This window comes from Triturus cristatus, chromosome 8 (assembly GCF_964204655.1).
Source record: "Triturus cristatus chromosome 8, aTriCri1.1, whole genome shotgun sequence".
Taxonomy (NCBI): Eukaryota; Metazoa; Chordata; class Amphibia; order Caudata; family Salamandridae; genus Triturus; species Triturus cristatus.
In genome coordinates this window covers 297,032,604-297,048,548 of record NC_140591.1, presented here as the reverse complement: position 1 = coordinate 297,048,548, position 15,945 = coordinate 297,032,604, and the positions used below count along the sequence as shown (strand labels likewise).

The 15,945-nt window shown below is 53.6% G+C and overlaps 1 protein-coding gene across 1 annotated transcript in view; it reads left to right on the top strand.

The window, feature by feature from the left end:
- PSPC1 (paraspeckle component 1) overlaps nucleotides 1-15,945 on the top strand; it is a 315,433-nt gene that overhangs the window by 105,605 nt on the left and 193,883 nt on the right. The window lies entirely within an intron of this gene.

The following is a 15,945-nucleotide window of genomic DNA, read 5'->3' as shown; positions in this document are numbered from 1 at the left end:
ACACATTCTACCCAAGCAACGCTATATGTCACCAGACCATCTTACACTCCTCAAACAAGAGGTGCTTTCATTGCTGCAAAAACACGCAATAGAACCAGTTCCCTTACAACATCAGGGTACAGGAGTATACTCACTGTACTTCCTAATCCCCAAAAAGGACGAGACGCTCAGACCAATCCTGGACCTCAGACTCCTAAATCAGTACATAAACTCAGATCATTTCCATATGATCACTCTTCAACAAGTACTCCCACTACTACAATAAGGCGATTTCCTTGCCACATTAGACCTCGAGGACGCCTATTTTCACATCCCCATACATCCTGCTCACAGGAAGTATCTAAGATTCGTGGTGGACGGACAACACAATCAGTTTACAGTCCTTCCATTCGGGGTAACAACTGCGCCCAGAGTATTCGCCAAATGCCTAGCAGTAGTAGCAGCGCATCTCGGGAGACAACAAATTCATGTCTTCCCATATGTAGACGATTGGCTCATAAAAGCCAATTCATTCAACAAGTGCATCCTACACATTCACCAAACTATTCAAATCTTACACAACTTGGGATTCACAATAAACTATCCCAAATCTCATCTCCAACCCTCCCACATCCATCAATATCTGGGAGCCACCATAAATACCTCCAAAGCACTAGCATATCCCAGCCCAGCCAGGATAGCCAAAATACAAGCTCTGATCGCAAAATTTCAAACCCAACACTCTTCCAGCAAGAGTGTTTATGCAACTCATAGGCATGATGGCGTCATGCATCTTCATTGTGCCTTATGCAAGACTGCAAATGCGTCCCCTGCAAGAATGTCTAGCATGTCAGTGAAATCAGGCTCACGGACAACTGGCAGATCTGGTGTTGGTGGACAGCCGCTCACATCGCTCGCTAAAATGGTGGAACACCATAAACCTGTCCAAAGGCCGGCTGTTCTTAGAGCCTCTTCCACAAATAGTGCTGACAACCGACGCATCTCTCACAGGATCGGGAGCCCACCTCCTAACACACACTACACAGGGCACATGGACCACTCCACAGAAAGGGCTCCATATCAATTACCTGGAGCTACTGGCAGTATTCCTAGCACTAAAATCATTCCAATTACATATCCAGAACAAAACTGTCCTCGTCCGGACAGACAACATGACAGCCGTGTATTGCATACAAAAACAAGGAGGCACACATTCTCTCCAGCTGTCCCAGCTCGCACAGAACATTTGGAGATGGACCATTCCCCAGAACATATACCTGCTAGCAGAACACCTTCCAGGAGTTCACAATCAGATTGCCGACCTGTATTGTCTACAAACCCAACAGATCCACGAATGGGAACTACACCTCCAAGTCCTACTCCCATTCTTCCAAAAATGGGGCCAACCTGACATAGACCTGTTCGCCACACAAGAAAACGCAAAATGCCCAACCTTCGCCGCCAGGTTTCCCCACCCACAGTCGAAGGGCAATGCAATATGGATGAACTGGTCAGGCAGATTTGCGTACGCTTTTCCGCCTCTCCCACTCATTCCATTTGTGGTACGCAAACTCAGGCAACAGTCTCTCAAGCTGATACTGATATCTCCCACATGGGCGCGTCAACCCTGGTTCACAACACTGCTGGAACTCTCTAGTTCCATACTAAAAATTGCGCCTCTCCCCGTCCTTATTAACCCAGAACCATGGAGAAATAAGACACCCAGATCCAGGTCAACTGAATCTAGCGATCTGGCTCCTGAAGTCCTAGAGTTCGGTTACCTCAACCTACCACCAGACTGCATGAATATTATAAAAGAGGCCAGACGACCTACTACTAGAGCCTGCTACGCTGCAAAATGGAAAAGAGAAAAGATTTGCCATTTACTGCACTAACAATGATATACGTCCACTGGATGCATCCATCCAGAACATCATTTGCTACTTACTACACTTGCAAAGATGTAATCTGAAAGAAACACGTTAGTTAGATTCCTCACCTTAGAATATCCCCAGGCGTCAGACTGGATCCGGAAGATTTTCCGTCAGCAATACTCCTTGCGCGTCGCTAGGGGTCGTCTGCGGCTCCGCGTCCGTCGTCTGCGTCGTGCGCCGGAATGACGTCGTCTGAGTACTTAGACGCCGCCCTCGCGCGCTGACGTTTGTTCTTCTTTTTCCGCGCCAGTAAGCGCAGATCCGGGAGAGCTACCCCTTTAGTCACTTTTTGACTAACTTTTTTTGATCCTTTTTGATCTTGTCGACTCCGGTGCCGGTAGGATGCCTGGTTTTAAAGCCTGTGCTGACTGCAACCGCTTGATGTCGGTTACGGACCATCACTGCCGGTGCCTTTACTGCTTGGGCCTCGACCACGACGCGGCGTCGTGTTCGGACTGCAAGGCCCTGACCTCGACTGCTAGACTGGAGTGGTCCCGTAAGCTTCTCGAGCTTCGCCACTCGGCTCCGCGCCCCTCTCGATCCCGGTCCAGGAGGAGGTCCAAGGATCGGTCGCGGAGCCGCAGCCGACGTCCTCATCGATCGTCTAGCTCCAAGTCTTCGGGTAAGTCGAAGCACTCCAAGAAGTCCAAGAGGCGACACTGCTCTTCGGACTCCCCTCGCCGGTCGCGCGACTCGGCCGAGGGTCAGGGTGGTTCCACCCCTGCGGCGCTGCGCAAGTCCCCATACCCGCTGGTCCCTGGGACTGACGCGACGCCGGCGGAAGTCAGTGCATTCCTCTCGGCCATGAGGAACCTGGCTCCGCTGTCGACGCCCGCTGGCGCGCCTTCGGGCCCCGCGGACCGGACTGGGCAACCTTGCCTGCCGGCGGCCCCGGTGCCGTCGACGGCTCCGGCCTCGACGCCGCAAGCGCCCGAGGGACCTGTTCCCGCCGACGCTGGTCGACCTCGTCACGCCTCCTCCGCCGGCGTCGACACCGGTACCACCTCCGACGCCGACTCCGCTCGGCGTCGAGCCCCAGTTCAGCCCTGCTCCGGGCCCGGCGCCGTTACGGCGTCTATGGACGCCGCGTTCGGCGCCGCTGGAGACACATTTTGTCTATCGCCTGGCTCCGATCCTTCCTCCTTCATACCAGGAATCGGATGATGGGGGCGAATTGGAGGGATCCGAGGATCCTATGGCCGTTCAGGCTCAACTGTCACAGGACTGGGCAGATGAACTGGGGGAGGCCAGTGGTCTGGATACCTCTCCAGACACTGGATTCATCTCTCCTCCGACTGTGGCTTCGGAGGAGGTTGCTGCTTTCTCTGTGGTGCTGTGCAAGGCGGCCGCAGCCCTTGGGCTCGAGCTACCTGCCGTGGCTGTGAGGACGAACGTCCTCACTGAGGTGCTTCAGTCTGCAGCAAGCTCCACTGAGCCTCTGCTGCCATTCAGAGGCCCTCACTGACGTTCTGCAGGGCACCTGGTCCAAGCCCTCCACAGTCCCTCCTGTGGACAGGAACGTCGCAAGGCGCTACCGCCCTGCTCCGGGCGACCCCAGTTTTCTGTCCCAACACCCTACCCCCGAGAGCCTGGTTATCCAGGCCTCTACCTCCCAATCCTCCTTCCCGACCGCTCCGCCGGACCAGGATTCCAAGAGACTGGAACAGTTCGGCAAAAAGCTGTTCTCCTCCCTTAGTTTGGGCCTGCGGTCTTTGAACACCGCCTGTCTCTTGGACCGTTATTCCCACTCTGCGAGATACGGTGGAGGACGTGCTGCCCCTGTGTCCGGAGGAGGTCCAGACACGACTTACCCAGGCTCTGGCCGATGGGAGGGATGCAGCACGACATGCTATCAGATGTGGGCTTGACACTACGGACTCGCTGGGTAGGGCGATTTCTACCTCAGTGGCGCTTAGACGTCACGCCTGGCTGCGGTCCACGTCCTTTTCGGGCGATGTCCAGAGTACCCTCCTGGACATGCCCTTTGATGGCACTCGCCTTTTCGGCGAGAAAGCAGACAGTGCGCTGAATCGCTTCAAGGACTCCCGGGCTACGGCCAAGTCCTTGGGCCTCTCGGCCCCGCGGTCGCAAACTTCTGCCTTTCGCCCCTTTCGTGGCCAAGGAAGGGGTGCCTCCTCACGTACGCCTAGCCACCAGCCGCAGAACCAACCTGCGCGCGGACGTGGTTTCCGCCGAGGCGGTTCTGGAGGACGACACGGTCAGCCCACATCCACCTCAAAGCCTTCCTAGTCCGAGCTTTCAGGCCCATTCCACGCCAGTGGGCGGCAGAGTTCGCCATCACCTGCTCCACTGGCGGTCCATCACATCGGACAGGTGGGTGCTGCAAATCGTCCAAAGGGGCTACTCCCTCCCCTTCGAGACGACCCCTCCAGCCATGCCACCGCAGCACCACCGTATCTCGGGGGATCATTTGAATCTTCTCCACAAGGAAGTTTCGGCCCTCTTGGCCAAGGGGGCCGTCGAGCGCGTTCCGAGCCCAGAAGTAGGTCGTGGTTGTTGTTCCCACTACTTTCTGGTTCCCAAGAAGGGCAAAGGGGGCCTACGCCCTATCTTGGACCTCCGGAACGTCAATGCCTTCCTCCGGAAGGAAAGGTTCAAGATGTTAACTTTGGCTCAGGTTCTAGCTGCCCTAGACCCTGGAGACTGGATGGTAGCGTTGGACTTGCAGGACTCATATTTCCACATTCCCGTCCTGCCGGCCCACCGGCGTTACCTGCGGTTCACGGTGGGCCAAGAGCACTTTCAGTTTACTGTGCTCCCCTTCGGCCTCACCAGTGCCCCTCGGGTGTTCACGAAAGTGATGGCGGTGGTCGCAGCTCATCTGCGCAGATCAGGGGTTCCAGTCTTCCCCTATCTCGACGACTGGTTGTTGAAGGCGGGCTCGCCCCAGGCAGTCGTCTCCCACCTCCAGACTACGGCGGATCTCCTGCATTGGGTGGGATTTTCCATAAACGTGCCGAAGTCACACCTGAGTCCCTCTCAGAAGCTCCTCTTCATCGGAGCGGTTCTCGATTTGGCGCAGTTCCGGGTCTATCCGCCGGAACAGCGGGTCCGGGATATTCAGGCCCTGATTCCCATCTTTCGGCCTCTATCCTGGGTTTCGGTCAGGCTAGTGTTGCGGCTTCTGGGGCTGATGGCCTCCTGCATCCTACTAGTGCATCACGCCAGGCAACGCATGCGGGCTCTGCAGTGGGACCTGAAGTTTCAGTGGGCCCAGCATCACGGCAACCTGTCCGACCATGTCTTGATCTCGGAGGGCACTGCACGGCAGTTGCAGTGGTGGCTCACGGACCGCGATTGGGTCAAGGGCAAGAGCCTCTCCCTTCCCCAACCGGAGCATGTCGTAGTGACGGATGCGTTCCTCCTGGGATGGGGTGGCCATATGGGAGAGGCGGAGATCAGAGGCCTCTGGTCTCCGGCGGAGTCTGGTCTCCACATCAACCTGTTGGAGTTGAGAGCGATCCGACTTGCACTGAAAGCCTTCCTTCCCTCTGTCAGGGGAAGTGTCGTGCAGGTGTTCACGGACAACACCACCGCCATGTGGTATTGCAACAAACAGGGCGGGGTCGTGGACCTTTTGTCAGGAGGCTCTGCGCCTCTGGACGTGGCTGGAACACCAGGGCGTAACCCTAGTGGTTCACCATCTGGCGGGCTCTCTGAACGCCAGAGCAGACGAACTCAGCCGCCGGTGCATGATGGATCACGAATGGCGTCTGAACTCCGAAGTGGCGCAAGGTCTCGTTCAGCAGTGGGGAGAGCCTTGGTTCTGTAGTAGGGGATCTCTGTGTATAGTCATCTATGAATAATCCCCGCCCATGTGCGGGGACCCCGGAGCAATCAAAAATATCTCTTAAGCTGTCCCGCATTTGCAAACCTGCAAAGACACTTAAGAGACAGACAAAATAATACAGCCTAATCACAACAAGGCTGCACTGGCCAGCACTTCCTCTGAAGTGAACACAAAAGCCAAAATACAGTTTAAATGTCATTTTTATTCACATCTGACCTCCTCCTTTATTACCACACACTCCCTTCACCAAAATCCCTTTAAACAATAGAGAGGAAGGGGTGGACAGACAAGCCCTATAGGCTGTCATTATGTGTCTGCTAAAGGGATACCGTGCCTTTAAGAAAACTCTCCAGAGACCCCCGGTATCCCAGGATGCACAGCCAACACAAGTTACTTTCAGTTCTTTTTTCCGGCTCCTGCTAGCAGGACCCTGGAGCTTGAGCTCTACCCTTTTGGGTGGTTTATTTGATTAAAATTGGATTTTAAGGATAGTGTTTTCATTCGACGTCTTGAGCCTTTGTCAACTACTGCCTGCAATCTGGAGCAGTTTTGGCCCACTCTTAGCATGGCTTTGTTCGATAACTGCCCTGAGTGTGGGAGGAAAAAGGCCAAGACGGACCCACATGATGTTTGTATCCTCTGCTTGTCGTCCTCACATGTCCCAGCTACATGTGCCATCTGTAAGACCTTTTCAAAAAGGACCCGGAGGGACAGGGAGAAGATTCGCCTTCAGGGACAGGAGCAGCAGAGGACCGGTGGGACTTCGGGGCATGGAGGGTCTCATTCTCCCTCCTCCGCCCATGCTTCAGCCCCTGGAGGGACCTCCGGGCAGAGCAGGGAGCAGAAACTGCGCCTACCGGCTGGTAGGTCGCGTTCGACGTCGAAGGCGACGACGTCGACGAGGGAGAAGGCACCGGTATGTTCGCTGTCGATCCAGGGCTCTGGGTCGCGGCAGCCTTGGCGTTCGACGTCGAGAGAGGGGCCGGCGAGACCCGGGACCGGGTCGCCGCCGCAGGTGTCGCGGTCGACACCCCATCGACGTCGTACCGAGCCCCATGGAAGACTTCACTCGCCACCTTCGCCGTCGACCCACGGCTCGACGCTGACTGAGTCGACGCCGAGATCCCGGCACTCGCCGTCCAGGAGGAGAAGATCGCCGTCGAGGCACCGGACGTCGACGTCGAGGCACCGGACGTCGACGTCGACGTCGAGGCACCGGACGTCGACGTCGAGACACCAGCGTTCGACGTCGAAGCACCAGAAGGCGACGTCGAGGCAGAAGTCGACGCCGCGGCGACGGAGATCGAGGCATGGGTCGACGTCGAGGAGGCATGGTTCGACGTCGAAGAGACGCCGGACGAGGTTGACGTACAGTTCGACGTCACGGACATCGGGGAACACGTCCTCCGTGATTACGATCTCCAGTCAGGGATCGGGGAGACGCGGACGTTCCCCGTCGGTGGCTTCCACGCGGGACAGGCCCGCCAAGAAGAGGAGAGTGGCCGCGAGCCCGGACAGTTCTGGTGCGGGCTCTCCTGCAAGGAGTGATGGGGCTTCGGAACATCTGTCCCCGCTGCGTCCTCAGCAGCCGCCTCTGCCTCCTGCGCCCGATCCTCCTTCCTCCTTCCTCCTTCCTCCTTCCTCCTTCCTCCTTCCTCCTTCCTCCTTCCTCCTTCCTCCTTCCTCCTTCCTCCTTCCTCCTCCCTCCTCCCTCCTCCCTCCTCCCTCCTCCCTCCTCCCTCCTCCCCCGGCGCAGATCGCCCACTCGCTCTGGGCATGGACGACGGAGGTATCGGTCTCGTTCCAGAGGCTCGAGGGGCACGAACTCTTCTGGGACTGGACGGTTTTCTCCCTCGCTGTCGGACGCCTCCTACCCGCGTCTCGCCGGTGGATGACATTGCCACGTTCCAGGAGGTGCTGATGGGAGGGGCGGCGAAGTTGGGGATATCAGTCACTACCCCTATTCCCACTACTTCTGTGATCTTTGAAACTTTGCATAAGGCTCATCTGTCGCGCCCCCTCCTCCCATTGGTTCCGGGGTTGGAGGAACCTGCAATGGAGGTGTTCTTGACGCCGGCCGTGGTGAAACCGGAGCCCTCGAGACTGCTGAAAAAGTACAGGGCTCCTGACTCGGACCCGGCGTTCCTCAGGGTGGATCCTCCCCCGGACTCTGTTATCGTGGCTCCGGCTCCTCCGGATAAGGAGAGTCGCAAAATGGACTCCTTGGGGAGGAGGATGTGCTCCACGTCGGCCACTACGATGAAGGCTGCTAGTGCCTCCGCTCTGTTGGGTCGCTATGACAGATCCCTTTGGGACTCCCTGCAACAGTTCGCTGCCTCCCTGCCTAGAGACAAGAGGGAGGACTTTCAGGAGGTGCTGAACGAGGGCATGATGGTCTCTAATCAGATCATCAGTGCGGCGGGGGGATGTGTCGTTGCTGGCGGCCCATGGGTACTGCCACGGCATACACATGAGGAGGCATTCCTGGCTGCGGCTGACACCGCTCAAGCCTGAAGCGCAGCAGAAGATCGCCAATTTACCGTTCTCTGGCACGACGCTGTTCGGGTCGCATGCGGATGACGAGATGGCCCGCATGAAGGCTGAGGCGGAAACCCTGAAGGCGGTGGGGCTGGAGAGGCCCAAGGAGCAGAGGAGGTCCTTCCGATCCTCGGGCAGGCGCTACGCCAAGCACAGAGGTCAAGGGCGTCAGTCGGGCCACCAACAACAGCCAAAGCAACAACAGCAGTTCCCGAGGCAGTCCTTTCAGAAGCGCCAGAGGGGCAGAGGATAGCATCAGTCCTCGTCGGGGAACAAAGGCCCGGCCGGGTCGAAGCCCTGAAAAGTTACTTCCCCCTCATCCGTTACCCGCTCCGGTGGGGGGGGGGGGGGGGGGGAAGTATTCAACACTACCTGGCAGAGTGGAGGAAAATAACGCAGGACAAGTGGGTGCTGAATATTGTTTGCAATGGTTACTGTCTTCGTTTCACCAGCCCGCCTCCACAGATTCCACCAGTGCGCTCCTCCTACATGGTGAGGGAGCTCCAGCGGGAGGCGGACGTTCTGTTAAAAAAGAGGGCGATAGAAGTGGTTCCTTTGAAGCAAAAAGGAAGAGGTCTCTACTCACGGGTTTTTCTCGTAAGAAAAAAGGACAAGAACGAGTTCAGGCCTATTCTGGATCTGCGTCAAGCAAACGGGTGGATCCACAGAGAAAAGTTCCGTATGTTGTCCCTGCATCAGATTTACCCTCAGTTGCATCGAGGAGACTGGCTGTGCGCCATAGATCTGCAGGACGCTTACTTTCATGTGCCGATCATACCAAAGCATCGCAAGTTCCTGAGGTTTCTGGTGGGCAACAACCATTACCAGTATTCAGTACTCCCGTTTGGCCTGAAGTCTGCACCACGGACGTTCACCAAGTGCATGGCAGTGGTCGCGGCACACCTGCGGAAGACCAAGGTGTTTGTGTATCCATACCTGGACGATTGGTTGATCAAAGCGTCCACTTACCAGGAAGCCCAGTGCCATTTCAACAGGACGGCGGCTTTGCTTCATCGACTGGGGCTGCACGTCAACATGATGAAGTCAGTGCCGGTCCCCGTGCAGTGTCTCCAGTACTTGGGGGCTTCGGTCAATACTTTGACCGCAAGCGTGTGTCCTTCGGAGGAGAGACGCTTATCGATCCGTGGGAAGGCTCGGCATCTCATCTCAGCCCGTCCTCCTACGGTGAGGACGGTGTCTTCCTTACTGGGGTCGATGGCTTCTTGCATCTTTCTCACCCCCAATGCACGTCTGCATATGAGGCCCCTACAGGAATGTCTGGAGGATCAATGGGACCAGAGGCGGGGGCGTTGGGAGGACAAGATCCAGTTGTCTCAACACGCTCGGCAGTCTCTGAAATGGTGGTGTGCCCCAGGGAATGTCTGCAAGGGTACTCCTTTTCACAAGGATATTCCGGTCCAGACCATAGTGACCGATGCGTCTCTCCAGGGCTGGGGAGCGCATTCGGGCCCTCTTCAGATTCAGGGGATATGGTCGCGGATGGAGACGACTTACCATATCAACTTTTTGGAACTCAGAGCGGTACACTTGGCCTTAAAGGCGTTCCATCCCTCCTTCAGGACGAACTCCCTGCTGGTTCAGACGGACAATACTACGACCATGTATTACCTCAACAAGCAGGGGGGCTCACGTTCACGCACCCTGTCTCGGAGGCACAGGCGATCTGGAACTGGCTGGTGGCCAGGAACCTGACGATCACGGCGACCCATCTGCCGGGGGTGCAGAATGCCCAAGCAGACGCGCTCAGCAGGCTCGTTCAAGAGAACCACGAGTGGGTGCTTAACGACGACGTGCTAAGAGACTTCTTCGCAGAGTGGGGCACGCCGGATATAGATCTGTTCGCTACGGCAGAAAACAGCAAATGCCGCGACTTCGCGTCCAGGTACTACCAACCAGGGACACTGGGGAATGCCCTATGGATCAGCTGGTCCAACAGCTTTCTCTACGCCTTTCCACCCATTCCCCTGATCCCGGCGGTGCTGATCAAGCTGTCGCAATCCAGAGCCAGAATGATCCTGATTGCTCCGGAGTGGCCGAGGCAATGGTGGTTCACCGACCTTCTTCACCGGTCTGTTCTGCCACACAGACGCCTGCCGTGTCGGCCGGACCTTCTCACGAAGTTCGGAGGACAGATGGTTCACCCCAATCTCTCGTCCTTGAGTTTGGCAGCATGGCTCCTGAGCTAGTACAGTATGGACACTTGAACCTACCTCAGGACTGTATGGAGATCTTGAAAGAGGCGAAGAGACAGTCTACGAGGACTTCTTACGCCTATAAGTGGAAGAGATTCTGCTTATGGAGCAAGGCAAAGGACTTTGACCCTACATCCTGTAAAGAAGATGTTATTTTGCCTTATCTGCTGCAGTTAGCTCAATCTGGGCTTAATTTTCAGTCTATTAAAGTTCATCTCGCAGCTCTGACTGCGTATAGGAAAGGCCCTTCTCAAACCTCATTTTTTCAAATCCCTGTGATTAAGGATTTTTTGGAGGGTTTGCGTAAGGTGTTTCCCCCTGTTAGACGACCTTCTCCACCATGGGAATTGAATGTGGTGTTATCTAGATTGATGAGGGAGCCTTTTGAGCCTATCCATAAGGCTTCGTTGCAGCATTTGTCTTGGAAGGCTGCCTTCCTTGTGGCCATTACATCGGCCAGGAGGGTGAGTGAGATTCAGGCTCTGTGTTGTCAAGAGCCGTATACTGTGTTCCATGCTTCTAAAGTAGTGATGCGTACCCATCCTAAATGTTTGCCTAAGGTGATATCAGATTTCCATGTAAATCAAATGATAACTTTGCCTACGTTTTTTCAGCATCCTTCCTCTCCGGCGGAGAGGTCTCTGCATTCACTTGATGTACGTAGGGTACTGAAATTCTACCTGGATAAGACAAAAGATATCCGCAGGTCGGATCAACTGTTTGTTAATTATGGTTCGGTAAGAACTTGTTTAGCTACCTCAAAACAGTCCATTTCCAGATGGATTGTTTCCTGTATTCAGCTTTGTTACCAAAAAGCTAATAAAACGTTGGGGGGTAAGCCTACGGCACATTCGACTAGAGGCAAGGCTGCTACTACAGCTTTGCTTAGGAATGTTCCCATTGCTGACATTTGTAAGGCTGCCACCTGGAAGTCGGTCCATACGTTTACGAAGCATTACTGCCTGGATTCTGATGCTAGGGCAGATGCGCAGGTTGGACAGGCTTCGCTGAGGAATTTGTTTGCACAGTGATTTGTTGGTGGTTGGGCTTACTCCACCGCTGCTTGTTGGTTGGGATGGGCTTGCCATTCTATTCATAGATTATGACTATACACAGAGATCCCCTACTACAGAAGGAGTAGTTTCTTACCTGTAACTCCAGTTCTGTAGTAGGGGTATCTCTGTTATAGTCATAAGCGACCCTCCCTCCTCCCCGGTGGAGTAACCTGATAGTATCCGGCCTGTTATACACCTTCAAAAAGAACTGAAAGTAACTTGTGTTGGCTGTGCATCCTGGGATACCGGGGGTCTCTGGAGAGTTTCTTAAAGGCACGGTATCCCTTTAGCAGACACATAATGACAGCCTATAGGGCTTGTCTGGCCACCCCTTCCTCTCTATTGTTTAAAGGGATTTTGGTGAAGGGAGTGTGTGGTAATAAAGGAGGATGTCAGATGTGAATAAAAATGACATTTAAACTGTATTTTGGCTTTTGTGTTCACTTCGGAGGAAGTGCTGGCCAGTGCAGCCTTGTTGTGATTAGGCTGTATTATTTTGTCTGTCTCTTAAGTGTCTTTGCAGGTTTGCAAATGCGGGACAGCTTAAGAGATATTTTTGATTGCTCCGGGGTCCCCGCACATGGGCGGGGATTATTCATAGATTATGACTATAACAGAGATACCCCTACTACAGAACTGGAGTTACAGGTAAGAAACTACTCCTTATATCTATTCGCCACCGAAGAGAACGCGCAATGTCAGCAGTTCTGCGCGTTGGAATTTCCAAGGCGGCACTCGCTCGGCGACGCTTTTCGTCACGAGTGGAGTTGCGGTCTGTTGTACGCCTTTCCGCCTATACTACTTCTGCCCAGAGTGCTGAAGAAGATCAGGCACGACCGGGCCCAAGTCATCTTGGTGGCACCGGATTGGGCACGAAGGTACTGGTATCCCGAGCTACTCAGTATGTTGACCGATCCTCCGATACGTCTGCCCCTTCGGGAGGATCTTCTGTCGCAGCAGCAGGGGACGGTCCTCCACCCGAACCTGTCCAGCCTCCACCTCCATGCGTGGAGATTGAGCGGCGGCAGTTGATGCCATTTGACTTGCCTCCTGAAGTCTGTGATATCATTCTGGCAGCCAGGCGTCCCTCCACAAAGACGGTATATGCCTGCCGGTGGAACAAATTTGTGGCATGGTGCACAGCAAAGGCTGTGGATCCCCTTTCCGCCCCTCTTTCTGAGGTCCTCCTCTTTCTTCTTTCTTTGGCCCGGCAGGGCTCTGCCCTGGGCACCCTGAAAGGTTATCTTGCTGCCATCTCTGCCTTCTTGCGGCTTCCTGATCAGCCTTCGCTTTTCAAGTCCCCTGTAGTTGCACGCTTTCTAAAAGGCATTACTCACACGTTCCCTCCTGTCCCTTTTGTAATGCCTCAGTGGGACTTGAATCTTGTTCTCACATTTCTAATGTGCGCTCCCTTTGAGCCTCTTCATAATTGTCCTCTTCGTCTGCTGACGCTTAAGACTGCTTTTCTGGTAGCCATCACCTCGGCTAGACGGGTGAGTGCGCTCCAGGCTTTATCATCAAAGCCTCCTTTTCTCTCTGATCATCCAGACAAGGTTGTCCTTCGGCCTCGTCCCTCCTTTCTTCAAAAAGTGGTGACCCCCTTTCATCTTGGGCAGTCTGTCACCTTGTCCACCTTCTTTCCGCCTCCGCATCCTTCCAAAGAGGAAGAGAGGCTCCACCGTCTGGACCCAAAACGTGCGCTCTCCTTTTATCTGGCCCGCACGAAGCAGTTCCGGGTGGACGACCAACTTTTCGTTGGTTACGTGGGTGCTAAGAAGGGTAAAGCTGTGCACAAACGGACCATCTCCCGGTGGGTCGTTTTGTGTATAAAAACCTGTTACTCCTTGGCAAAAAAGGACCCTCCTGTTGGGCTGCGCGCCCATTCTACTCTGGCCACAGCGGCTACTACTGCTTTGGGACGGGGTGTCCCTTTGCAGGACATCTGTCAGGCGGCAACGTGGGCTTCGCTACACACGTTTGCCAGGCATTATTGCTTTGACAGCCAAGTCCGGAGGGATGGCTTCTTTGGCCGTTCTGTCCTCCAGGACTTTCTGGTGTGATCTTGGTTCGCAGACCCACCACCGGGGATGGTATTGCTTGGGTATCTATTCTAAGGTGAGGAATCTAACTAACGTATTTCTTTCAGATGAACAAGTTACTTGCCTTCGGAAACTATGTATCTGTAAGAAACATTAGTTAGTTAGATTCCTCACCGACCCACCCATCCTCCCCGTTCTGCGAACTGACATCTAGGGTTAAGGTTATCCTTTTCAGACCCCTAGATTTTATTTTTGGCACCAGTGTCGGTCTTTGCATGGCTCTGCGTTCCTGGCGCGGAAAGCTATGTAGAAGAACTGACGTCAGCGCGCGAGGGCGGCGTCTAAGTACTCCGACGTCATTCCGGCGCACGACGCCGACGACGGACGCGGAGCCGCAGACGACGCCTAGCGACGCGCAAGGGGTATTGCTGACGAAAAATCTTCCGGATCCAGTCTGACGCCTGGGGATATTCTAAGGTGAGGAATCTAACTAACTAATGTTTCTTACAGATACATCGTTACCGAAGGTAAGTAACTTGTTCATTTAGCGTACTCATCCAGACGTCCTACGCCTACTTACAAAATCGACAACACTTGTCATTATTTAGAGTACCAGCGATCAAAGCCTTCATGGAAGGTCTTAAAAGGATTATTCCTCCCAGATTACCACCCTCTCCAGTGTGGAACCTAAATATTGTTCTCACAAGGCTCATGGGTCCCCCATTTGAACCTCTGCATAAATGTGAACTACAGTTCCTTACATGGAAAGTAGCGTTCCTTATTGCTATCACATCCCTTAGAAGGGTAAGTGAGATCCAGGCTTTAACCATACAAGAACCATTCCTACAGCTACACCGTAACAAAGTGGTTCTTAGAAAAAATCCTAAATTCCTACCCAAAGTCATTTCTCCGTTCCATCTTAACCAATCAGTCGAGCTACCAGTGTTTTTCCCAAATCCAGACTCTGTAGCTGAAAGAGCTCTTCATACCTTAGACGTTAAGAGCCCTACTTTACTACATTGACAGATCCAAACCATTCCGCAAAACCAAACAATTGTTTGTTGCTTTCTCTCCACCATATAAAGGCAACTCCATTTCCAAATCCGGAATAGCCAGGTGGATAGTTCAATGTATCCAAATATGCTACCACAAAGCTAAACGCGCTCTAACAGTTCCCCCTAGAGCGCATTCCACACGCAAAATGGGGGCTTCCATGGCATTCCTAGGAAACATCCCCTTAGAAGATATTTGTAAGGCAGACACATGGTCTACAACACACACCTTCACTAAACACTACTGTGTTGACGTGCAAGCCAAACAACAAGCTTCTGTGGGTCAGGCTGTCCTTAAAACTTTATTCCAAACTGCTGCAACTGATACAGGTGACCACCGCTAGGGGAGACACTGCTATATAGTCTATCCTAAGTGTGTGATCTGCAGCTCATATGGCTCGAACGGAATATGCTACTTACCAGTATGCATCTGTTCTTGGCATGTAGAGCTGCAGAGCCACACACGCCCACCCACCTCCCCGGGACCTGTATCTGTTCCCGCATCGTCTTACTTAGGCATTACACATGGACATCCTTTCTTTATTTTTACAAACTCCATCATTTCCCATCATGGCAAAAAACAATCTGAGGATGGAGTGGATGCCCATGCGCACTGTAGTCCAAGGGAGGAATCTCCTATCTCGTGACCAAAGACTTCTTCCGAAGACGACAACAACCTGCAAGCATCAGAGCCCAACACCAGATGGCGATCTATCCTAAGTGTGTGGCTCTGCAGCTCTACATGCCAAGAACAGATACATACTGGTAAGTAGCATATTCCTTTTCGCTCCTAAAGGGAATTTCACACCCATTCAAGGCTTATTACTAACTGGGAGAAGCTAGAGCATGGGTACTAAATATTATCCGAAAGGCCAAAAGGTATGGTCTGTGGCATAACCAAGGGCCGCATAGATGTCAGCAAGGTGAGGGTTCGGGGTAGGTGGTGTAAGTTGGGCATAGAGGCAGCAAAGCATGTACATGGTGTGGACAGTGAGATTTGCAAGGGATTTTGATGGCTAAATCTTATCCTACCTAGATCAATTTAACTGTCATTATGTGATAGAGGTGGATGAGCCGTGGAAAACTCAAGCCATTGCCTAACTGTTTCAGCTTGTGATTCTCTTGGATCTTTGTGCCCAAATAGAACTGAGCCTTAATGTGGATTTTCTCTGTCACCCACACTAACCTTGTGCGTGAAGAATTGCAGAGAAAGCAGTAACTTTTGATGTAAAACGTGATGGAAAAAAAGCTCATCTAGTGACTGAATTGCGCAGCGTGAAAGCAGAAAACCTGGGGTGTTTCCTGAGTTTCCCCACTCAACCAA